The following is a 24,403-nucleotide window of genomic DNA, read 5'->3' on the forward strand; positions in this document are numbered from 1 at the left end:
TTTAACTTTCTTGCTTGCATTCAACACTGAAAGAACTTAGGGTAATTTAAGCTAAAAATTAAAAGACAAAGGCCCACATTGGGGAGAGATAGAGAGAGCAGAAAAAAATGTTATGTCCATGCCTCCAAAAGGACACTGTGATCTAAAGTGAGAGAGAGAATAGTTTCTTTTTATTTGCTTTATGGAATTTGTGAGGAGCAAGGGGCTTGAGGGTAAGAAGGGCCATGCCGCCGAAGGTGGCGTCGTTTTATTAGTAAAGACAATAAGCACGCATAGCAAATCACACAAAGACGTGTGTAGTAGGTAGGCTTGGGAGCCACGAGCAACTTACCCGATCGGTAGAGGGCAGACCCTACATGTGGAGACTAAGCACCCAGAGCAGAGAGCGTTTCCAACTACCTCTAGGGAGTAAAAAACAACCACTTAGGCAAGAGGCACCAAGGTGACTCTAAAGGACAAATGCAAAAAAATCCTAAACCTCAACAGCTCCCAAAGCTCACAACCATATGACTTCAGAACAACAACTTTCAGGTTTTTGCCATAGCTTAGGTTTTCAGCATCTCTCAGGTTTTCACCATAGTGAACTCTAATTGAGTGTCAAACCTTGGCATTGAGTAACTACACATTGTCTTTTCGGCCTACCCCAATGGGGTAAGGCCATAGTGATGCCTTCCCTTTTTGCTAATGAAAAAGGGAAGTTTATTAAATTTACATAGTTTTTCTTTAGATGAAAGAATTAGAAGATCCTCATTACGAAGACTCCTCTAGATAAGATAGTGATGCCTTTATGGATGGGTGGAATTGGGTGATACTCTCAATAAATAAAACACTCATTGGGATTTGTAGAAGATTTTTTTCAAGATTCTTGACTCAAACAATGAGTGGTCGGTTTGGTGGCCTCGATTTCAACATATCCCAGCTTGAGCTTGAAGGGAGAGAGAGTGTAAGACAAGGGGAACTAGAACCTAGGAGTCCACCACCCAACCACCCACTATATAGCATGGCCCCTGGCCCTTTGCCCTAGTTAGACTCCCTTTCCACATTGCCTAGCCCTTGTCTAGTCTGGCCTTGCCGGTGTCGTGACATTACTCCCCCCTTAAAGAAGAGTGTTCGTCCTCAAAAACAAAAGTGGGGAACTTCTTCTAAATAACACTAATGTTTTCCCAAGTGGCACCCTTCATGGATCCAGCTGTTTGGTTGACCAGAACACGGTTCAGCAGGAGGTTCAATGAAACCAAGAGTAACATCTTGATCTTTCACATTGTTGTCCATATGCAACCATCTTGTGTTACCGATTCCTATCCAATCATAGTGTGCAGACTCCATTTAGAACACACATCAGTATGCAAAACGAGTTATCACACAAAGATGTACCCTAAAGAGTATCTCTTTCACTTTCCATGAAAGTAACTTGCTAACATGACTCATCAACCAAGTTTAAGTCCTTGACTTGTTTTCCAAGTTCAACAGTAAATAACCCCACCATAACTAGTATTCAAGGTTGAACATGAAGAGACTACACCTAATCACAAACATGCTTTAACTTATGGTAAGAAAACTCCAACTAGAGCAATACATGCTTACTAATTGGATCGTGTGGTGCTAATGTTTGCACTTGCATATCCTTTAGCACAAGATTACACTTTGTAATCTGCATATCCCCTTGGACAAGTGACAGGACTGAGGTGTGTTTCCCCAAGTTTTACAGCGAGTCGTTCTATATGGCTAGTAAACGGGGATCACAATATCGTACCACATTGCTGAGAAATCAACAGTTGGCTGAATAACCATCGTGGTGAACATGAAAGATCCACAAACACCCAAACCGATCCATGACCTCTATTGGTGATTGGTAGACTGAAAAGTAAACTCATTGAGATACTGCACAGAGAGTGCAAAATACTTCATAAGCAACCACTTGATGAATACGCATGCCGTTCCAAATCAGTGTTTGCTAAACACTAGGGCCCATAACACCTAGTGTGCATGCATTTAACAAAAAACAGATCCGAACCTGTATATCCATGGTGATCCTTGCCAATACTTATGGAAAATGTGATGCACCTAGCACACACAAAAAAAGGAATGTAAATACTTATGAAAAGAAACTAAATACTTTTAGTTTCCATCTGTTGCAAGCCTTGCTGAAACGTCTGAACCATAATAGAAGGTGAAATAGTTACCACTTCTAGGTACAAACAATGAAACTTTTTTATTTACTATATGTATAAACAACCAAGTGTAATGTTGTTTAGCAGTACTTGTACCTTAACAAGTCATTCTAAGTATCCCACAATTTCTGGCCACTGAAATTGCTCCTGATACGCCCTGCTAAAAATGGTCTAGAAAATTGATTGGACCAGCACTTAGGGACTTTGTCGTGACACGTACTTGAAATAGTGGGCACCAGTGTTAGTCCCAGAGACTCATATCCTCCACATGTGGAATATGTCTCAGGTAAGAATGTCTAAAAAAGAACATTCTTCATGTACAAGATGTACTTGTGCATGGAGGTAACTGCAAACACTCTACGATGGGAGTGAGAGGGACCCTCATTATCCTTGCTCCACACTAGCTAAACCGAACTCCTTGAGTCCCTAGAACATGTTGTATCCCATGTGACAACATGTGCCAAATTGAATCCTACCAGTGGATTTATAACATCATAATGTACATTGGACACTACGGCCCAAAATACTTGTTTTGACATGCCCTTGGCATGGCCCTGAAATATTCAAGCATATTTAAACGACTTGAAAAAACCAAGAAATGTATACTAAAAATTGGAATAACACCAAATCAATAGATGCGTACCTGGAGATTGAACTGAATGTTCACTTACCCGTATTCAAATACAGAGGAACACGTCGTCCACGTGTGAAAAAACAAGCAACATTGCACTGGAAACCCTGGGTGTTGCCTTTGCAATCAAAACCCTTTCATTATAATCTACGTAGTCAAAACCTTTGGTAAGACCCTTTGTAGAAACTGCGCGACTAGCAGGTGACGGTAACCAACTTAGTTAACCGTGGACAGAATGATGAGAGTCAACTTGAAAAGTTGAATTTTTCCGCTACCGCGTGGTAGATTGCGGAATTATTTCCTTGAAAGTACAATTGGAATAGATCAAACTATGATCCTCAATGCCTATGGGTTGATTTAATAAGAACCCGCGGGGTCTTATCTCAGAACAGTTCGTCCATAGACACTCATAGTGCTATAGAGAGAGAGAAGATCTACACCAGGGGAAAGCCTAGCTCTTATGCACAGCCATGCTGTCACCACTGTATGTTGCATCTAAAATCCATGGTAGAAACTAGTTGAGTTGAGTTTATGGTTATCCAAACTCAACTCAAGTGTCACACTGAAATCGTGTCGTGCAAAAATGACACTGAAAAATATCCGTAATGACAAGACTCTTGCTTGTCCATGAACATCGTTGTGTACTACACAAGAATCCAAGGAATGCCAATAGTTGGGTCGTACGCAAGATCTGACCATGACTCGTAGCGAGTGTGTGTGGCTCATAGTCCGTATGGCAATTAGTGTTCAATCAATTAAATGATGAAGACTGATGTAGAGGGCGTCTTGCCCAATTTCTAGCTGAGAGTTAGAGAACCTTGGCTCATGCTGACTCTCAAACAAAACATGTATCAAAAACTGCGTAGGAAGTTTTCATTTTTCATGGAGGGAAAGAAGAAACAGAGTGATAAAATGCTGGTATGAGGAACTTTTCTTATGTGACGACTTTGGATATGTTGTGCCCAATCTGTGTGCTCTGACACATCTTATGCCTGACTTGCAGCTTATCATATAAGCATGCAACAATTTGTGTATAACGCTCTCATCGAGAGAGGGAACAGAAAACATAAGCCACAGCTTGACCCTCTTACCATGTATGGGATCGTGACTTTACAAAAATGACTTAATATGGCACTTTGCCTATGAAATAAGTCCTAGATTTAGGTTCCATTTAGTGGTATTGTGCATTGATAGCAACCATAAATTTAAACAATCCAAAATTTAGTTTGTATATCACAGAGTGTCTGGTGGGATAGCGGAAGCGTAATCTTTGAAGCGGTTGAATTCATGCCCCCTGGTAACCATACCTTGCATACAGATTTTTAAGCCCATGGCAAGAGTGAGGGCCTGAAAAGTGAGAGCCAAAACTGCAAGCGCCTTACTGGTAGGGATTCTGTGAGCTGAGGTTCCCTATTTTTCCAGTCTCCCAAACTTGTGTGCCAATGCCCTTAATGCCAAGTTATTAGGTAGTACCTTAGTACAAGGAAGAAGCCTTGCTTCATGTAGGATTGTCAAAGCACATTGCTTTGCACAAAAGAAATAGTTTCCAATCAAAGTGTAAACATGGAAAAAATAAGAAGATTGTAAAATTGGCTAACCCGGTCGTTGTTGTAACCAGTTGGCCCGATATGTTGTGGAGAAAAAAATAACCCGCTTAAAAATGGCGCATAGCCATATCTGTTGCATGAGTGGGAGATGTCATATGGACAGATACCTCCCTTGTAACATATACGCTCGTTTGTCACGTAATGAAATAACCTGCAAGCATATTGTTAAGTCCGTCCCAAGTTTGTATGCTCATAGCATAGACCGAACGTGGGGAGTCGTAATGCAGATGCATAAATTGAAGCCTTGCTTCACAAAAGTAATTATGGAGTTCCTGAGAGCTCATATCCAAAGAAATTTGACCTTGTCTACTTGTAGATCTCATTAAGTACTCCTGTCGATGAATCTTGCCGCCGATTTCAAGCAACAGTGACAATTAGTCGGCCATACCCATCATGTGTGCTACTGTCGGTTGTCTTAGTCATGGGAAAAAGAGTGTTGTCTATCCTGCAAAGAGTCTGCCATGCCGAATAATTTTGTATTGTGGATCAAGTCGAGGTACAAGCCATGCTGATCTTCATGAGGTCCAATTAGTCTTGCCTGGCCCTTGGCCTGACAGTACTCCATTTAACCTCCAACAAGCGTGTGTTGTCGAGACTATTGTATATCTAAGCCATGCTTGATATGGGTTTGCAACTAATCATTGAGATTTTTCCAATAACACATGCACGTTGAAGCCTCTCTAATAGGCTTAATAATCCTCAACATTAGCAATTTTGAAGATTTTTGCTCTGAGTCGTCCATGCTGAGCATCTTTGCTACTAGGCCAAGCTATGAAAAAATCTCAAAATACCAAACTGCAAAGTCTCCAAATTTTTGAGACTCCCTTTTTGAAAGGGTCTGGGAACTGCCGTGTTGTATCATTGCCAATTTGCAGCCTTGTCATCATAGTTGTGAGGCCAGTGGGTAGACAGACATGCAAATAACCTCCCAACCATCCTATATATAGGCCCCTCGCCTTCTTCCATATATAGACCCCTTTACTACATGTGTGTCCGGCACATTGCCCGGGCCGTGCCCGTCTAGTCCTACCCTTGTCATGACATTACTCCCCCCTTAGAGAAGCGTTTTCTTCCTCGAAAACACAAGTGGTGGTATCTTCATAAGAACACTAATGTTTTCCACCGTGGCATCCCTCATGGATCCAACGATTCATTGAATCGGAACCCGGTTCATTGGGAGGTTCAATGAAATCAAGACTAACATCTTGATTTTCTACATTCTTGTCCTTGTGCAACCGTCTTGGTTAACCGACTCATAATCAAGAGAGCATGAAGGCTCCATTTAGAAATCACTTGAGAATGCTAAACGAGTTATCACAACTAAGAGGTATTTAAATGCATACCCAAGTTTCAGACTTTCTGAAGGTACTGAAATGTGCAATATAACCTCAGCTCATCTTTCCATGAAAGTACTATGCTGACATACTCATCAGCAGCAACCAAGTCCTTGACTTGCGGTGGTTTTGTGCCAATAGTCAACCTCATCCAAACTGGTGATTAAGGTTGATAACTTGAGAATAACAGGCAGAGACTAGAACTAGCCGTAACATGCCTTTCATCATATGAAGCAAACTCCAAACCAGAAAGGTAACCGATCCAGTTGGTTTACTTCTTGCTAATGTATGTACTTAGCATATTCTTTAGCGTGGTTTACTAACGTATGCACTTTGCATATCCTTTAGTACTAAATAGAATACTTGTAAGATGCCCATCCTACGCGGAATGAATAGCAACAGTAAGAGTGAGGTGCTTTCCCCCAACCACTTACAGACAGTCGCCCACGACTGATGACAAACTATGACTCAATCATTGAGTATCCAGCCATAAACTCGATATGGAATGGAGACAACCAACTAGGTTGAAAGCAGATTGGAGTTTCAAGCAGCCAATCACGAACACCCATACTCAGTCATCACCTTGTATGGAAGGGTGTAAACTCATACTAAATCTGCAAGAGATATTGCACTGGCAGTGCAAAAAAATTGAAGAAACAATAATGTCCATGCATTTGCATGCCGCTCCGAATAAATTTGTGTTAAACACTAGGGCCCATAACACCTAGTGTGCATGCATTTAACACAAACATATCCGAACCGCAATTCCATGATGAGACTTTCCACGGTATGTACGTGAAAGTCTTGCAACAAATTTGGACCATAATAGAATGTGACAACCCAATCACACCTAGGTACCAACCATGAGACATTGTCATGAATATAGCATATTTAGCTATATGTAGAAACGACCCTCCGTTAAGGTGGTTTCATAGCACTTGTAATCGTAACAAGTTTGTACTTAGTACCCGACAATTTCTGGCCACTGAAATTGCTCCTGATATTGTGTGCGTAGAATGGTCGAACCAATGGATGCGATCAGCACCTAGGGACTTCGTCGCGACACATTGGTAAAAAGTTGGTGCCAGTGTCAGTCCAAGAGACTCATATTCTCCACATGTGGAATATGTCTCAAACAAGGATATCAAGAAAAGCGACATCCATCAAGTACTTTGGTACTTGTGTGTGGAGGTAACTGCAAACACTCCGCTACAAGAGTGAGAGGGACCCTCATTATCATGCTCCACACTGGCTAAACTGAACTCCTTGAGTTCCTAGACCATGTTGTGTCCCATGTGACAACATGTGCCAAATCGAACCCTACAACTAGGCTCGTAACAGCATAAGGTATAGTGGACGCTACGGTCCAAAATACTCAGGTAAGACCATATTAGGTATTTTGGTAAAAGTCTCACATTATGGGAATCTCCAAATCGACCGAATTCATGTAATTTGGGAATTTTCCACTTAAAGTGGGAAAAATTGAGGTGTGTGGCTAGTAAATAAAGTGAAAATCTCATAGGATTGTGGTGTTGATAAACACCAAAAGTCAAGAGGATGTACAACACATGGATTTGAATAATAACTATAAATTACATAAAACAAAGGAAGATACAAAAAAGATTTTGTTTACAAATTGACTAGTATAGTCACAATAGAAGCTCCACATAATTCTACTCCACATTTGATACCATATCTGAACTTTGATCCAAGTGTGGCTGATGTACACGAGTGAGGCCTTCTTTGGCTTTTAGAGCATGTCTTTCTGGAATCTTTATTCTAGAAAATGGTCCTTCTTTGTTGGGTCTCCAGGACCAAACAATTGCATCTATAGTTTCCCACACTTGTGGGTCCTTATAGTTGACAGCCCAATAACCCTTCCAACAATTACTGTAAGCTTGAGTATCTGTCATCCCACTTTTTCTCGCGCAAGGTGCCCAATATTGAATCAAGATTTTTCTGTAGTTTGGTGATGTAGGCTCATTATCAATGTCAGATAAAGCCATTGCAAGCCACACTGGATAGATTTCTGTGTCACTCGGAACAAGCATAAGAAAGTCACCTTGGTGCACATCAGACATAGGGTCAAACTCTTCCCTTGGCCTATCTCATTGAGGCCCACAAAAATGATCGTTCAACTCTTCAAGGCCTAGGAATCTTTCTGCTCCTTGTTGCAAATTCATTGTAGTGCTTTGTAGGTGAGAATATTCTTGAGTTTTTGGCCAAAACATTTCATACAAGACTCCCTCTGATATGATTGCTTTTCCAATCTCTTCAATTACCTTACTCCAATAATCTATCACGGGTCTATAATATCGCGGAATACTTGAACCATTCCCTAAATTTTTCCAAAATTTTATATAGTTCTTTAGCCCCAAAATGACTTCTTCGTGGGCCTTGACATACTCCGCCATTTGTACTAGAGGTGGATCTCCATGTGGTAACATTGGCTTGCCTTCTGTGTCTGTTTTCCAAAGGCGAATACTTCCACTCCAACTTGATACACCTACATGTGCCTTATATTGCATCATTGGTGTCTCATCCTGCATAAAGAACCTGAACTGAAGCGGTTTGGAATGTCCAACAAGTATGTCTTGTCCATCACAAAGATAGCCATCACAATATTGCTTGAAATCGGGGATCTTTGTGAGAAAAAATAGAGCTGGAGATGAAGATGAGCTGTTTCGTAATGTATCCATCAAATGTGGCAAAGTATAGGTTTGTGTAACTCTCAACTTCTCTGAAAACCTACTAAACATGGCGTCTATGTCCTCATGTGTATGCCCAACCATTAAAAATCCCAGCTGGATGGTTTTGAAAACACTCCTTGCAACAAGCATTGACAAATAGGCAAATAAGTATCAATTTTTGTTTTCCCCTGCACAATTATCCAATTGTAGCAACAAGTTCTCTGGCAATCTGCGAAATGTTGACCCCAATTCCTCTTCTGCAATTTCTGACGACTGCACAATGGGCTCTTTTCCATCACTCAAGTTATGGTAGTCCAAAGCATCCCTTGAGTTCAAAGCATGTAGTAGTGAAATATTGCTCCTTGGAAGTCCATTTGTTACTAGATCACCAAGAGGATGCTTATCTATCCTCTCGAGGTTATGTAAACAATTAGCAATTGAGCCAATTGTAAGATTTGGATCAGCTGGCCACAAACCATTCAAGACAAAGTGTCCGTAATGACCTTCTCCATGTCCATGAGTGATCATGCCAATCAATGCCACCTGCAGATTATATCCTGAATCCACACCCTTGGGAACAATGCGTAATCTAGGAATGGCAGTCTTCTTTTGATCCATCTTATCATGGATTATGCATACATATTTTTGTGGTTGAGTTTCTGAATACGTGCGCCATGCATAATATAGGCTTCTGCAACTCTTTTGTTGTGCCATGTGAACTTATCTCTCCCTCAAGAGAAGAGCTCTCTCTTCAAGAGAAGTTTTAGCTTCTAACCTTGCCTTGATTGAGCTACAAATATTGCACTTAGAGAACTCACTCGTCTTTGTTAAAGTGACATGCGGGTACTCTTTGTTCCAAATTCTACCAAAAGAAGATTGGGATAGCTTCTTCTCATAGCCCATTTGGTCAAGTGTCGTGTTGATTTCACATAAAATATCCACTTGTTTGTATGTTGATGGAATCACCAATTGAGTCTCTCTTGAGCCATCTAGCAATGTTCTACTTCTATGTGGCATCTTCTCAGAGTTGTTTTCCACAAACTCATTTAGTAGTGCTCTTGCTAAACTAGTATGTTGAAGTCCCCTTCTCAATGTACATGTGTTCCCATGTACATATTGGCGCACACCATTTTCAAAGTTCTCCTTGTATCGATAAAATGATGTCTTTGGTATTCCATGTAGCTCATACCATGCTCTACAACAAACAATAGAGCCATTTAGCCTGAATTGGTATCGTGACTTCTCATCTTTCTGATAACATATAGAAAGAACATCATAAACATAATTAGTGCGTGATTTTTGAGACTCTCCCCAAAATTGTTGTCGTAACCTTGTTACCATATCACGATCTGCAAATTGGCAGCATTTTTGTGCACAACAATCAATGCATGATACCCTTTGAATTGATTTGTTTGAAAGGTAAAAAGTCGAAGCTAGTGCTGCTTTTGATTTTTGAGTCCTGTTCATGAAAGTGTATCGTCTCTTCCTTGACAACTGGACAACATTACTCCCATCAAGTTTTTTTCCAACATTGCCATCATTGTATACATCCTCATATGTAGCATGCATGCCATCAACAAGAACAAAGCGTTGTAATGGGCTCCCATTCAACATTGTTGTCTGCTTGATGGGCCACTTTAGCAAAGTGATGCTACCCACTTCAACCACATCATCAATGCTTGCATTTTCTCTTTCAATACCCACACCCACACAATCAGGACCAAGTTCCTGAAAGTTGACATAATCATGTGGAAATACATATAAGATGGTCCCTTCATTCATGGTTTGCATCATTGTGTCATCTTTTAAAAGGACCCTCTGATTTCTCCAAGACTCTCGAATCATTGCTTCAAATTTTGGGCTTGTCATAGGTATTGCATCTGTAACTAGAGGATCAGAATGATCATGTTCTTCATCACCATTGTAGCTTTCATGTGGATCAATTAAGTTCCCATTTAATACAAAAGATTGCAAAAGAAGCTTTGACCATCGAACAGCACTCCATAATGAGCCTTGGAGAGATGAAGTATCCATTGTAGGAAAAGGTAGGACCACATCCTTCAAGCATTCCTCCACTAGTATGGAGACATTTCCCAGCCCTATCTTTGTACCACCACAAGTGGAATCTGGATCTGTTCTACACACACAACCAATACCAACGATTTCATTGTCAAGTATCATATGTACTTTCTCCCCAGATTCGAAGTCCATCCTGTAAGTAAAAAGATTACATTGTTAAATCCATAGTTATAGAAAAATACACTTCAAACAAAAAATCATGCTACAACATGAAAAAGGTTTGCATAGGTTGGACAAGTGGTGAACCTTGAGACCAAATCCTCCTTGCTATATTAATGGAAGCAAGGTTGGACAAGTGGTGGACCTTGAAACCAAAGCCTCTTTGCTATATGAGAGCATAGGTTGGACAAGTGGTGGACCTAGTTGTAATACCCACTGCCACCTATCAACTACTATAGGACTATGCTTTCCAATGTCCAAGTATCCCTTGAGTCTTTCAAGGTTGAACACGTGGTGGACCTTGAAACAAAAATCCCCTTTCTATATCAGAGCATAGCTTGGACAAGTGGTGGACCTAGTTATAATGCCCAATATCCAAGGTGAAATACCTTAGGACTTTGCTACCTTGCTTGCCAATGTTTACGTAGCCCCTCATTTCTTTAATGGAAGTAAGGTTGGACAAGTGGTGGACCTTGAAACCAAAGCCTCTTTGCTATATAAGAGCATAGGTTGGACCTAGTTTTAATACCCACTGCCACCTATCAACTACTATAGGACTATGCTTTCCAATGTCCAAGTATCCCTTGAGTCTTTCAAGGTTGAGCACGTGGTGGACCTTGAAACGAAAATCCCCTTTCTATATTAGAAAGGTTGAACACATGGTGGACCTTGAAACGAAAATCCCCTTTCTTTATCAGAGCATAGCTTGGACAAGTGGTGGACCTAGTTATAATGCCCAATATCCAAGGTGAAACACCTTAGGACCTTGCTACCTTGCTTGCCAATGTTTACGTAGCCCCTCATTTCTTTAATGGAAGCAAGGTTGGACAAGTGGTGGACCTTGAAAGCAAAGCCTCTTTGCTATATGAGAGCATAGGTTGGACCTAGTTGTAATACCCACTGCCACCTATCAACTACTATAGGACTATGCTTTCCAATGTCCAAGTATCCCTTGAGTCTTGCAAGGTTGAACACGTGGTGGACCTTGAAACCTAAATCCCCTTTCTATATCAGAGCATAGCTTGGACAAGTGGTGGACCTAGTTATAAAGCCCCTCCTTTCTTTAATGGAAGAAAGGTTGGAAAAGTGGTGAATCTTGAAACCCAAACCCTTTGGCTATATATAGAGGATATCTTGGACAAGTGGTGGGCTTAGTTGTAGTATCCAATGTCCAAGGTCCAAGGTGAACTATGTAAAGACCTTACTTCCAAAAACAGAGTCGTACAAGTGGTTCTCCTTGAAACCAAAACCTCCTTAGTGTATTAGAACATAGCTTGGAGAAGTGGTGGACTTAGTTGTAATGGTGAATGTCCAAATCAAACTATTATAGGACCTTGCTTCCCAAATCAAGTTTGGACAAGTGGTGGATCTTGAAACCAAAACCCCCTTACTCTATTAAAGCATAGCTTAGATAAGTGGTGGACCTAGCTGCCATGGAAAATGTTCAATCTGAACTGCTGCAAGACCTTGCTATTAAATGTCTAAGTAGATCTAGCTTCTTTAATGGAATCAAGGTTGGGAAAGTGGTGCATCTTGAAACCAAAAGCCCTTTATTGTATTAGAGCATAGCTTGGACAAGTGAGGGACCTAGTTTTAATGTGTGATGTCCGAAGAAAAGTATTACAAGACCTTGCTTTCCAATATTTGAATTGGTCAAGTGGTTAAAACTAAGTATAAAACTTTGTCCATTTTTTTCTCGAATTGCCAAAAAGCTAGTTTTAGACACACCTAAATGAAAATGGTTTAGGGTGGCCTTAAACAATGTTTTTTCAAAGACTTGAACAAAAGGGTTGCCGAAGAGTAATGACAATTTATTGTGGCTTGAAGTGCCTGAGTATGTGAAAACAAGCCTAGGTTTTCCACGAGGCAAAAGGTGACATAATAAGAACATTGGAAAGTTAGGATTGACCATGTGGCCTAAACTTTGGCAAGTGAAGTGGTGGCCAAGTTTTGTGGCACAGTGTGCACTTGGTCCTATATGTGTTGACCACTTGGCTAAATCTAGGACCATAAGGCCAAACCTTTGGCACCTTAAATATAGTATAGGACATAATCTAGAACTGCTATAGTAAATTAGTAGTATAGCTAATATGTTAATATTTGTATTATATTTAAGTATATGCTAATATAATTTATGTTCAAAATTTCACTAATGAAGAATGTTCCCATTTAGCACTCCAGATACGGGGTCTTAGGGCAATGCCACAATGGGGTGACAAGGCAGCGCTTCCACGTGAGGTTTGGGGGTAGCGCTCTTGATGGGGATGTGGAATATAGCGCTCTCGATGGCGGGGCTTGGGAGGTTGATTTTGGGATATTGTTCTGGGCGGGGTCCGGGGCAGCGCCCCAGGCGGGGTCTGGGCCGTGTGAATTGGTTAATTTTTTATATTGCTTTTGTTTTTTTTAATCCTATGATAAAACATGGACTTGTAGCATACGTGGCATTCTAATAAACCCTATCAAGATTAGGCACACAGAGAGCGCACGAGAAACGCACACAGAGAAAGCAAGCGAGCAGCAAACACACAGAAAGCGCACACGGATCGCACAAAGTTGGAGTATACGCGCGCGTAGAGGAGCAAGCTCGGCATCGTACACAACACACAGGTGGAGTGCACAGGATTGAAAGTTCGCGCACAAGATAAAGAAACAGCAGCGTACACAACGCTTTCCAGAAGGGCAGGATCGGGCAGTCTTCTCAGGAGACATTGCACACCTCACGAATAGAGAAAAAACAGGTATTTCTCTCTCTCTCACTCTCTGTCTTTCTCCATATAGAGAAGATGGTTCTCTGTAACTCTTCTTGCACACACACTCTCTCGTCAAAAGACAGAGATACATAGTTTAAAAGTATCCCCGCACACATACACATATTCCCACACATCGTCTTCCTCTCTTCCACATACATAACCACAGTGAAATCTGTTATCTTGCTGTCTCTCTCTTGAAAATACATGCACATATTCCCACACATCGTCTTCCTCACTTCCACATACATAACCACAATGAAATCTGTTATCTTGTTGTCTCTCTCTTGAAAATACGTGCACATATTCCCATACATCGTCTTCCTCTCTTCCACATACATAAACACAGTGAAATCTGTTATCTTTCTCTCTCCTCTCTCTAAAAAACAGGTATTTATCTTTCTCTCTCTCTCTCTCTCTCTCTCTCTCTCTATCTATCTATCTTTCTCTGTATCTTGCTATCTCTCTCTTGAAAATACATGCTCATGTATGTGTGCGTCTGTGTTATCTATGTGTATGTATGTATATTTGTGTTATTTCATTGTAATACTCATACATAATGCAGATACACAATTCCACTTAATTACGATATGCACACATAGTATATATACATACATAAATATCACAAATAACTAACACATTGTAATACTAGTAAAATTGAATGGAAGACTTACTTGCGTGATCTGTTAAAGTCGATTCTTGTAGCGAGTTCTGGATGTATGCTGAGCTGATTTTCCTCTAATCCATTTGTAGATATGATTGTAACTTCTGTTTCTCAAAAATAGTAGTGTTGTTTAGTGACACACCTAATGGACATAAATGGTTTAAACTAGGACATGTAGACCAAAAATACGTGTATTTCTTTGGATGAATATATACACTTTTTGGTGACCCTTACCACAAGTGGTGGACCTTGAGACCAGTGGACTATAAGGACCTCCAAACAATACCTTGTACACTCAATCCTTCTTGGTATGTAGGTTGGACAAGTGGTGGACCTTGTTCAAATTCTCTAACCACTCTCTCTAACATGGTGACATAATTTAGGTGTGATAAATTCATATCTATGCAAACTAATATCAGTTTAGGCTTGTTAATTTGAATTTGTTTGAATTTATGTACAATATAATGATTTGAGGTTTGCATATTAGAATTTAGGTGGTATAATGATATCTTTTTGTGGTAAACTTGAATTTAAAATCAATTTCGCATGGAATATAATGACATAGAGTGAAAAAGTGGTGAATCTTGAGACAAAACAACTCATGCTACTAGCACTAATAGCTTGGACAAGTGGTGGACCTTGAACGTAAACCCCCCATGTTTCAATAGAGTTACCTTAGACAAATGGTGGAGCATCCTTCTCTCCATGTTTCAATGGAGCCTAGCTTAGACAAGTGGTGGACCTTTGCTTCTCTCTATGATTCAATAGAGTTAGCTTGGACAAGTGGTGGACCTTGGAACCAAAGCCCCATGTAAAACCTATCATGGTCACTCCAAGTGGTAATAAAGAATAACCTTTAAGATGTAGCCTTATAGGTTGGACAAGTGGTGGACCTTAACACGCGCATATTCTTAATATAATGACATAGAGTGGAAAAATGGTGAATCTTGAGACCAAACCACTCGGGCTAGTAGCAATAATCGCTTGGACAAGTGGTGGACCTTGACTGTAAACCCCTCATCTATGACATATCGTGGGTTTAATGTTTTTCAATGGAGCCTAGCATCTTGGAGACATGGTGCACCTTGCTTCTCCTCATGTTTCAATGGAGCCTACCTTGGACAAATGGTGGAGCATCCTTCTCTCCATGTTTCAATGGACCTTAGCTTAGACAAGGGGTGGACCTTTGCTTCTCTCTATGTTTCATTAGAGTTAGCTTGGACAAGTGGTGGACCTTGGAACCAAACCCCCATGTAAAACCTATCATGGTCACTCCAAGTAGTAAGAAAGAATAACCTTTAAGATGTAGCCTTATATATTGGACAAGTGGTGGACCTTAACACCCACATATTCTTAATAAAAGTGGTGAATCTTGAGACCAAACCACTCAGGCTACTAGCAATAATAGCTTGGACAAGTGGTGGACCTTGAATGTAAACCCCTCATCTACGAAATATCGTGGGTTTAATGTATTTCGATGGAGCATAGCATCTTGGAGACATGGTGCATCTTCCTTCTCGTCATGTTTCAATGGATCCTATCTTGGAGAAATGGTGGAGCATCCTTCTCTCCATGCTTCAATGGACCCTAGCTTGGACAAGTGGTGGACCTTTGTTTCTCTCTATGTTTCAATAGAGTTAGCTTGGACAAGTGGTGGACCTTGGAACCAAACCTTCATGTAAAACCTATCATGGTCACTCAAAGTGGTAATAAAGAATAACCTTTAAGATGTAGCCTTATAGGTTGGACAAGTGGTGGACCTTAACACGCGCATATTCTTAATATAATGACATAGAGTGGAAAAGTGGTGAATCTTGAGACCAAACCACTCAGGCTACTAGCAATAATAGCTTGGACAAGTGGTGGACCTTGAATGTAAACCCCTCATCTACCACATATCGTGGGTTTAATGTTTCAATGGAGCCTACCTTGGACAAATGGTGGAGCATCCTTCTCTCCATGTTTCAATGGACCTTAGCTTAGACAAGGGGTGGACATTTGCTTCTCTCTATGTTTCAATAGAGTTAGCTTGGACAAGTGGTGGACCTTGGAACCAAACCCCCATGTAAAACCTATCATGGTCACTCCAAGTGGTAATAAAGAATAACCTTTAAGATGTAGCCTTATAGGTTGGACAAGTGGTGGACCTTAACACCCACATATTCTTAATAAAAGTGGTGAATCTTGAGACCAAACCACTCAGGCTACTAGCAATAATAGCTTGGACAAGTGGTGGACCTTGAATGTAAACCCCTCATCTACGAAATATCGTGGGTTTAATGTATTTCGATGGAGCCTAGCATCTTGGAGACATGGTGCAGCTTGCTTCTCGTCATGTTTCAATGGAGCTTATCTTGGACAAATGGTGGAGCATCCTTCTCTCCATGGTTCAATGGACCCTAGCTTGGACAAGTGGTGGACCTTTGTTTCTCTCTATGTTTCAATAGAGTTAGCTTGGACAAGTGGTGGACCTTGGAACCAAACCCCCATGTAAAACCTATCATGGTCACTCCAAGTGGTAATAAAGAATAACCTTAAAGATGTAGCCTTATAGGTTGGACAAGTGGTGGACCTTAACACGCGCATACTCTTAATATAATGACATAGAGTGGAAAAGTGGTGAATCTTGAGACCAAACCACTCAAGCTACTACCAATAATAGCTTGGACAAGTGCTGGACCTTGAATGTAAACCCCTCATCTACGACATATCGTGGGTTTAATGTTTTTCGATGGAGCCTAGCATCTTGGAGACATGGTGCACCTTGATTCTCCTTATGTTTCAATGGAGCCTACCTTGGACAAATGGTGGAGCATCCTTCTCTCCATGTTTCAATGGACCCTAGCTTAGACAAGGGGTGGACCTTTGCTTCTCTCTATGTTTCAATAGAGTTAGCTTGGACAAGTGGTGGACCTTGGAACCAAACCCCCATGTAAAACCTATCATGGTCACTCCAAGTAGTAAGAAAGAATAACCTTTAAGATGTATCCTTATAGGTGGGACAAGTGGTGGACCTTAACACCCACATATTCTTAATAATAGTGGTGAATCTTGAGACCAAACCACTCAGGCTACTAGCAATAATTTATCGTGGGTTTAATGTATTTCGATGGAGCCTAGCATCTTGGAGACATGGTGCAGCTTGCTTCTCGTCATGTTTCAATGGAGCCTATCTTGGACAAATGGTGGAGCATCCTTCTCTCCATGTTTCAATGGACCCTAGCTTGGACAAGTGGTGGACCTTTGTTTCTCTCTATGTTTCAATAGAGTTAGCTTGGACAAGTGGTGGACCTTGGAACCAAACCCCCATGTAAAACCTATCATGGTCACTCCAAGTGGTAATAAAGAATAACCTTTAAGATGTAGCCTTATAGGTTGGACAAGTGGTGGACCTTAACACGCGCATATTCTTAATATAATGACATAGAGTGGAAAAGTGGTGAATCTTGAGACCAAACCACTCAAGCTACTACCAATAATAGCTTGGACAAGTGTGGACCTTGAATGTAAACCCCTCATCTACGAAATATCGTGGGTTTAATGTATTTCGATGGAGCCTAGCATCTTGGAGACATGGTGCATCTTCCTTCTCGTCATGTTTCAATGGATCCTATCTTGGACAAATGGTGGAGCATCCTTCTCTCCATGTTTCAATGGACCCTAACGTGGACAAGTGGTGGACCTTTGTTTCTCTCTATGTTTCAATAGAGTTAGCTTGGACAAGTGGTGGACCTTGGAACCAAACCCCCATGTAAAACCTATCATGGTCACTCTAAGTGGTGATAAAGAATAACCTTTAAGATGTAGCCTTATAGGTTGGACAAGTGGTGGACCTTAACACGCGCATATTCTTAATATAATGACATAGAGTGGAAAAGTGGTGAATCTTGCGACCAAACCACTCAAGCTACTACCAATAATAGCTTGGACAAGTGGTGGACCTTGAATGTAAACCCCTCATCTACCACATATCGTGGGTTTAATGTTTCAATGGAGCCTACCTTGGACAAATGGTGGAGCATCCTTCTCTCCATGTTTCAATGGACCCTAGCTTAGACAAGGGGTGGACCTTTGCTTCTCTCTATGTTTCAATAGAGTTAGCTTGGACAAGTGGTGGACCTTGGAACCAAACCCCCATGTAAAACCTATCATGGTCACTCCAAGTAGTAAGAAAGAATAACCTTTAAGATGTAGCCTTATAGGTTGGACAAGTGGTGGACCTTAACACCCACATATTCTTAATAAAAGTGGTGAATCTTGAGACCAAACCACTCAGGCTACTAGCAATAATAGCTTGGACAAGTGGTGGACCTTGAATGTAAACCCCTCATCTACGAAATATCGTGGGTTTAATGTATTTCGATGGAGCCTAGCATCTTGGAGACATGGTGCAGCTTGCTTCTCGTTATGTTTCAATGGAGCTTATCTTGGACAAATGGTGGAGCATCCTTCTCTCCATGGTTCAATGGACCCTAGCTTGGACAAGTGGTGGACCTTTGTTTCTCTCTATGTTTCAATAGAGTTAGCTTGGACAAGTGGTGGACCTTGGAACCAAACCCCCATGTAAAACCTATCATGGTCACTCCAAGTGGTAATAAAGAATAAACTTTAAGATGTAGCTTTATAGGTTGGACACGTGGTGGACCTTAACACGCGCATATTCTTAATATAATGACATAGAGTGGAAAAGTGGTGAATCTTGAGACCAAACCACTCAAGCTACTACCAAAAATAGCTTGGACAAGTGCTGGACCTTGAATGTAAACCCCTCATCTACGACATATCATGGGTTTAATGTTTTTCGATAGAGCCTAGCATCTTGGAGACATGGTGCACCTTGATTCTCCTTATGTTTCAATGGAGCCTACCTTGGACAAATGGTGGAGCATCCTTCTCTCCATGTTTCAATGGACCCTAGCTTAGACAAGGGGTGGACCTTTGCTTCTCTCTATGTTTCAATAGAGTTAGCTTGGACAAGTGGTGGACCTTGGAACCAAACCCCCATGTAAAACCTATCATGGTCACTCCAAGTAGTATGAAAGAATAACCTTTAAGATGTATCCTTATAGGTGGGACAAGTGGTGGACCTTAACACCCACATATTCTTAATAATAGTGGTGAATCTTGAGACCAAACCACTCAGGCTACTAGCAATAATTTATCGTGGGTTTAATGTATTTCGATGGAGCCTAGCATCTTGGAGACATGGTGCAGCTTGCTTCTCGTCATGTTTCAATGGAGCCTATCTTGGACAAATGGTGGAGCATCCTTCTCTCCATGTTTCAATGGACCCTAGCTTGGACAAGTGGTGGACCTTTGTTTCTCTATGTTTCTAGAGTTAGCTTGGACAAGTGGTGGACCTTGGAACCAAACCCCCATGTAAAACCTATCATGGTCACTCCAAGTGGTAATAAAGAATAACCTTTAAGATGTAGCCTTATAGGTTGGACAAGTGGTGGACCTTAACACGCGCATATTCTTAATATAATGACATAGAGTGGAAAAGTCGTGAATCTTGAGACCAAACCACTCAGGCTACTACCAATAATAGCTTGGACAAGTGTGGACCTTGAATGTAAACCCCTCATCTACGAAATATCGTGGGTTTAATGTATTTCGATGGAGCCTAGCATCTTGGAGACATGGTGCATCTTCCTTCTCGTCATGTTTCAATGGATCCTATCTTGGACAAATGGTGGAGCATCCTTCTCTCCATGTTTCAATGGACCCTAGCGTGGACAAGTGGTGGACCTTTGTTTCTCTCTTTGTTTCAATAGAGTTAGCTTGGACAAGTGGTGGACCTTGGAACCAAACCCCCATGTAAAACCTATCATGGTCACTCCAAGTGGTAATAAAGAATAACCTTTAAGATGTAGCCTTATAGGTTGGACAAGTGGTGGACCTTAACACGCGCATATTCTTAATATAATGACATAGAGTGGAAAAGTGGTGAATCTTGAGACCAAACCACTCAGGCTACTAGCAATAATAGCTTGGACAAGTGGTGGACCTTGAATGTAAACCCCTCATCTACCACATATCGTGGGTTTAATGTTTCAATGGAGCCTACCTTGGACAAATGGTGGAGCATCCTTCTCTCCATGTTTCAATGGACCCTAGCTTAGACAAGGGGTGGACCTTTGCTTCTCTCTATGTTTCAATAGAGTTAGCTTGGACAAGTGGTGGACCTTGGAACCAAACCCCCATGTAAAACCTATCATGGTCACTCCAAGTAGTAAGAAAGAATAACCTTTAAGATGTAGCCTTATAGGTTGGACAAGTGGTGGACCTTAACACCCACATATTCTTAATAAAAGTGGTGAATCTTGAGACCAAACCACTCAGGCTACTAGCAATAATAGCTTGGACAAGTGGTGGACCTTGAATGTAAACCCCTCATCTACGAAATATCGTGGGTTTAATGTATTTCGATGGAGCCTAGCATCTTGGAGACATGGTGCAGCTTGCTTCTCGTCATGTTTCAATGGAGCCTATCTTGGACAAATGGTGGAGCATCCTTCTCTCCATGTTTCAATGGACCCTAGCTTGGACAAGTGGTGGACCTTTGTTTCTCTCTATGTTTCAATAGAGTTAGCTTGGACAAGTGGTGGACCTTGGAACCAAACCCCCATGTAAAACCTATCATGGTCACTCCAAGTGGTAATAAAGAATAACCTTTAAGATGTAGCCTTATAGGTTGGACAAGTGGTGGACCTTAACACGCGCATATTCTTAATATAATGACATAGAGTGGAAAAGTGGTGAATCTTGAGACCAAACCACTCAGGCTACTAGCAATAATAGCTTGGACAAGTGGTGGACCTTGAATGTAAACCCTCATCTACCACATATCGTGGGTTTAATGTTTTTCGATGGAGCCTAGCATCTTGGAGACATGGTGCACCTTGCTTCTCCTCATGTTTCAATGGAGCCTACCTTGGACAAATGGTGGAGCATCCTTCTCTCCATGTTTCAATGGACCCTAGCTTAGACAAGGGGTGGACCTTTGCTTCTCTCTATGTTTCAATAGAGTTAGCTTGGACAAGTGGTGGACCTTGGAACCAAACCCCCATGTAAAACCTATCATGGTCACTCCAAGTAGTAAGAAAGAATAACCTTTAAGATGTAGCCTTATAGGTTGGACAAGTGGTGGACCTTAACACCCACATATTCTTAATAAAGTGGTGAATCTTGAGACCCCAACCACTCAGGCTACTAGCAATAATTTATCGTGGGTTTAATGTATTTCGATGGAGCCTAGCATCTTGGAGACATGGTGCAGCTTGCTTCTCGTCATGTTTCAATGGAGCCTATCTTGGACAAATGGTGGAGCATCCTTCTCTCCATGTTTCAATGGACCCTAGCTTGGACAAGTGGTGGACCTTTGTTTCTCTCTATGTTTCAATAGAGTTAGCTTGGACAAGTGGTGGACCTTGGAACCAAACCCCCATGTAAAACCTATCATGGTCACTCCAAGTGGTAATAAAGAATAACCTTTAAGATGTAGCCTTATAGGTTGGACAAGTGGTGGACCTTAACACGCGCATATTCTTAATATAATGACATAGAGTGGAAAAGTGGTGAATCTTGAGACCAAACCACTCAGGCTACTACCAATAATAGCTTGGACAAGTGTGGACCTTGAATGTAAACCCCTCATCTACGACATATCGTGCGTTTAATGTTTTTGGATGGAGCCTAGCATCTTGGAGACATGGTGCACCCTGATTCTCCTCATGTTTCAATGGAGCCTACCTTGGACAAATGGTGGAGCATCCTTCTCTCCATGTTTCAATGGACCCTAGCTTAGACAAGGGGTGGACCTTTGCTTCTCTCTATGTTTCAATAGAGTTAGCTTGGACAAGTGGTGGACCTTGGAAACAAACCCCCATGTAAAACCTATCATGGTCACTCCAAGTAGTAAGAAAGAATAACCTTTAAGATGTAGCCTTATAGGTTGGACAAGTGGTGGACCTTAACACCCACATATTCTTAATAAAAGTGGTGAATCTTGAAACCAAACCACTCAGGCTACTAGCAATAATAGCTTGGACAAGTGGTGGACCTTGAATGTAAACCCCTCATCTACGAAATATCGTGGGTTTAATGTATTTCGATGGAGCCTAGCATCTTGGAGACATGGTGCACCTTGCTTCTCGTCATGTTTCAATGGAGCCTATCTTGGACAAATGGTGGAGCATCCTTCTCTCCATGTTTCAATGGACCCTAGCTTGGACAAGTGGTGGACCTTTGTTTCTCTCTATGTTTCAATAGAGTTAGCTTGGACAAGTGGTGGACCTTGAAACCAAACCCCCATGTAAAACATATCATTGTCACTCCAAGAGGTAATAAAGAATAACCTTTAAGCTGTAGCCTTATAGGTTGGACAAGTGGTGGACCTTAACACGCGCATATTCTTAATATAATGACATAGAGTGGAAAAGTGGTGAATCTTGAGACCAAACCACTCAGGCTACTAGCAATAATAGCTTGGACAAGTGGTGGACCTTGAATGTAAACCCCTCATCTACGACATATCGTGGGTTTAATGTTTTTCGATGGAGCCTAGCATCTTGGAGACATGGTGCACCTTGCTTCTCCTCATGTTTCAATGGAGCCTACCTTGGACAAATGGTGGAGCATCCTTCTCTCCATGTTTCAATGGACCCTAGCTTAGACAAGGGGTGGAACTTTGCTTCTCTCTATGTTTCAATAGAGTTAGCTTGGACAAGTGGTGGACCTTGGAACCAAACCCCCATGTAAAACCTATCATGGTCACTCCAAGTAGTAAGAAAGAATAACCTTTAAGATGTAGCCTTATAGGTTGGACAAGTGGTGGACCTTAACACCCACATATTCTTAATAAAAGTGGTGAATCTTGAGACCAAACCACTCAGGCTACTAGCAATAATAGCTTGGACAAGTGGTGGACCTTGAATGTAAACCCCTCATCTACGAAATATCATGGGTTTAATGTATTTCGATGGAGCCTAGCATCTTGGAGACATGGTGCAGCTTGCTTCTCGTTCATGTTTCAATGGAGCCTATCTTGGACAAATGGTGGAGCATCCTTCTCTCCATGTTTCAATGGACCCTAGCTTGGACAGGTGGTGGACCTTTGTTTCTCTCTATGTTTCAATAGAGTTAGCTTGGACAAGTGGTGGACCTTGGAACCAAACCCCCATGTAAAACCTATCATGGTCACTCCAAGTGGTAATAAAGAATAACCTTTAAGATGTAGCCTTATAGGTTGGACAAGTGGTGGACCTTAACACGCGCATATTCTTAATATAATGACATAGAGTGGAAAAGTGGTGAATCTTGAGACCAAACCACTCAGGCTACTACCAATAATAGCTTGGACAAGTGTGGACCTTGAATGTAAACCCCTCATCTACGACATATCGTGCGTTTAATGTTTTTGGATGGAGCCTAGCATCTTGGAGACATGGTGCACCCTGATTCTCCTCATGTTTCAATGGAGCCTACCTTGGACAAATGGTGGAGCATCCTTCTCTCCATGTTTCAATGGACCCTTAGACAAGGGGTGGACCTTTGCTTCTCTCTATGTTTCAATAGAGTTAGCTTGGACAAGTGGTGGACCTTGGAAACAAACCCCCATGTAAAACCTATCATGGTCACTCCAAGTAGTAAGAAAGAATAACCTTTAAGATGTAGCCTTATAGGTTGGACAAGTGGTGGACCTTAACACCCACATATTCTTAATAAAAGTGGTGAATCTTGAGACCAAACCACTCAGGCTACTAGCGACAATAGCTAGGGATAACCATTAAGATATAGTCTTTCAAGGGGTGAGAAAGAATAACCATTAACATATAGTCTTATAGGTTGGACAAGTGGTGGACCTTAACACCCAAATATTCTTAATATAATGACAAAGAGTGAAAAAGTGGTGAATCTTGAGAGCAAACCACTCACGCTACTAGCGATAATAGGTTGGACAAATTGTTGATCCTGAATGTAAACTCCCCATGTACAAAATAACGTGGGTTTAAGGTATTTCGATGGAGGCTAGCATCTTGGAGATATGGTGCAGCTTGCTTCTCTTCATGTTTCAATGGAGTCTATCTTGGACAAATGGTGTAGCATCCTTCTCTCCATGTTTCAATAGACCCTAGCTTAGACAAGTGGTGGACCTTTGCTTCTCTCTATGTTTCAATAGAGTTAGCTTGGACAAGTGGTGGACCTTGGAACCAAACCCCCATGTAAAACCTTTCATGGTCACTCCAAGTGGTCAGAAAGAATAACCATTAAGATATAGTCTTATAGGTTGGACAAGTGGTGGACCTTAATACCCAAA

This window comes from Adiantum capillus-veneris, chromosome 14 (assembly GCF_014529385.1).
Source record: "Adiantum capillus-veneris isolate H3 chromosome 14, ASM1452938v2, whole genome shotgun sequence".
In the NCBI taxonomy this organism is placed as follows: Eukaryota; Viridiplantae; Streptophyta; class Polypodiopsida; order Polypodiales; family Pteridaceae; genus Adiantum; species Adiantum capillus-veneris.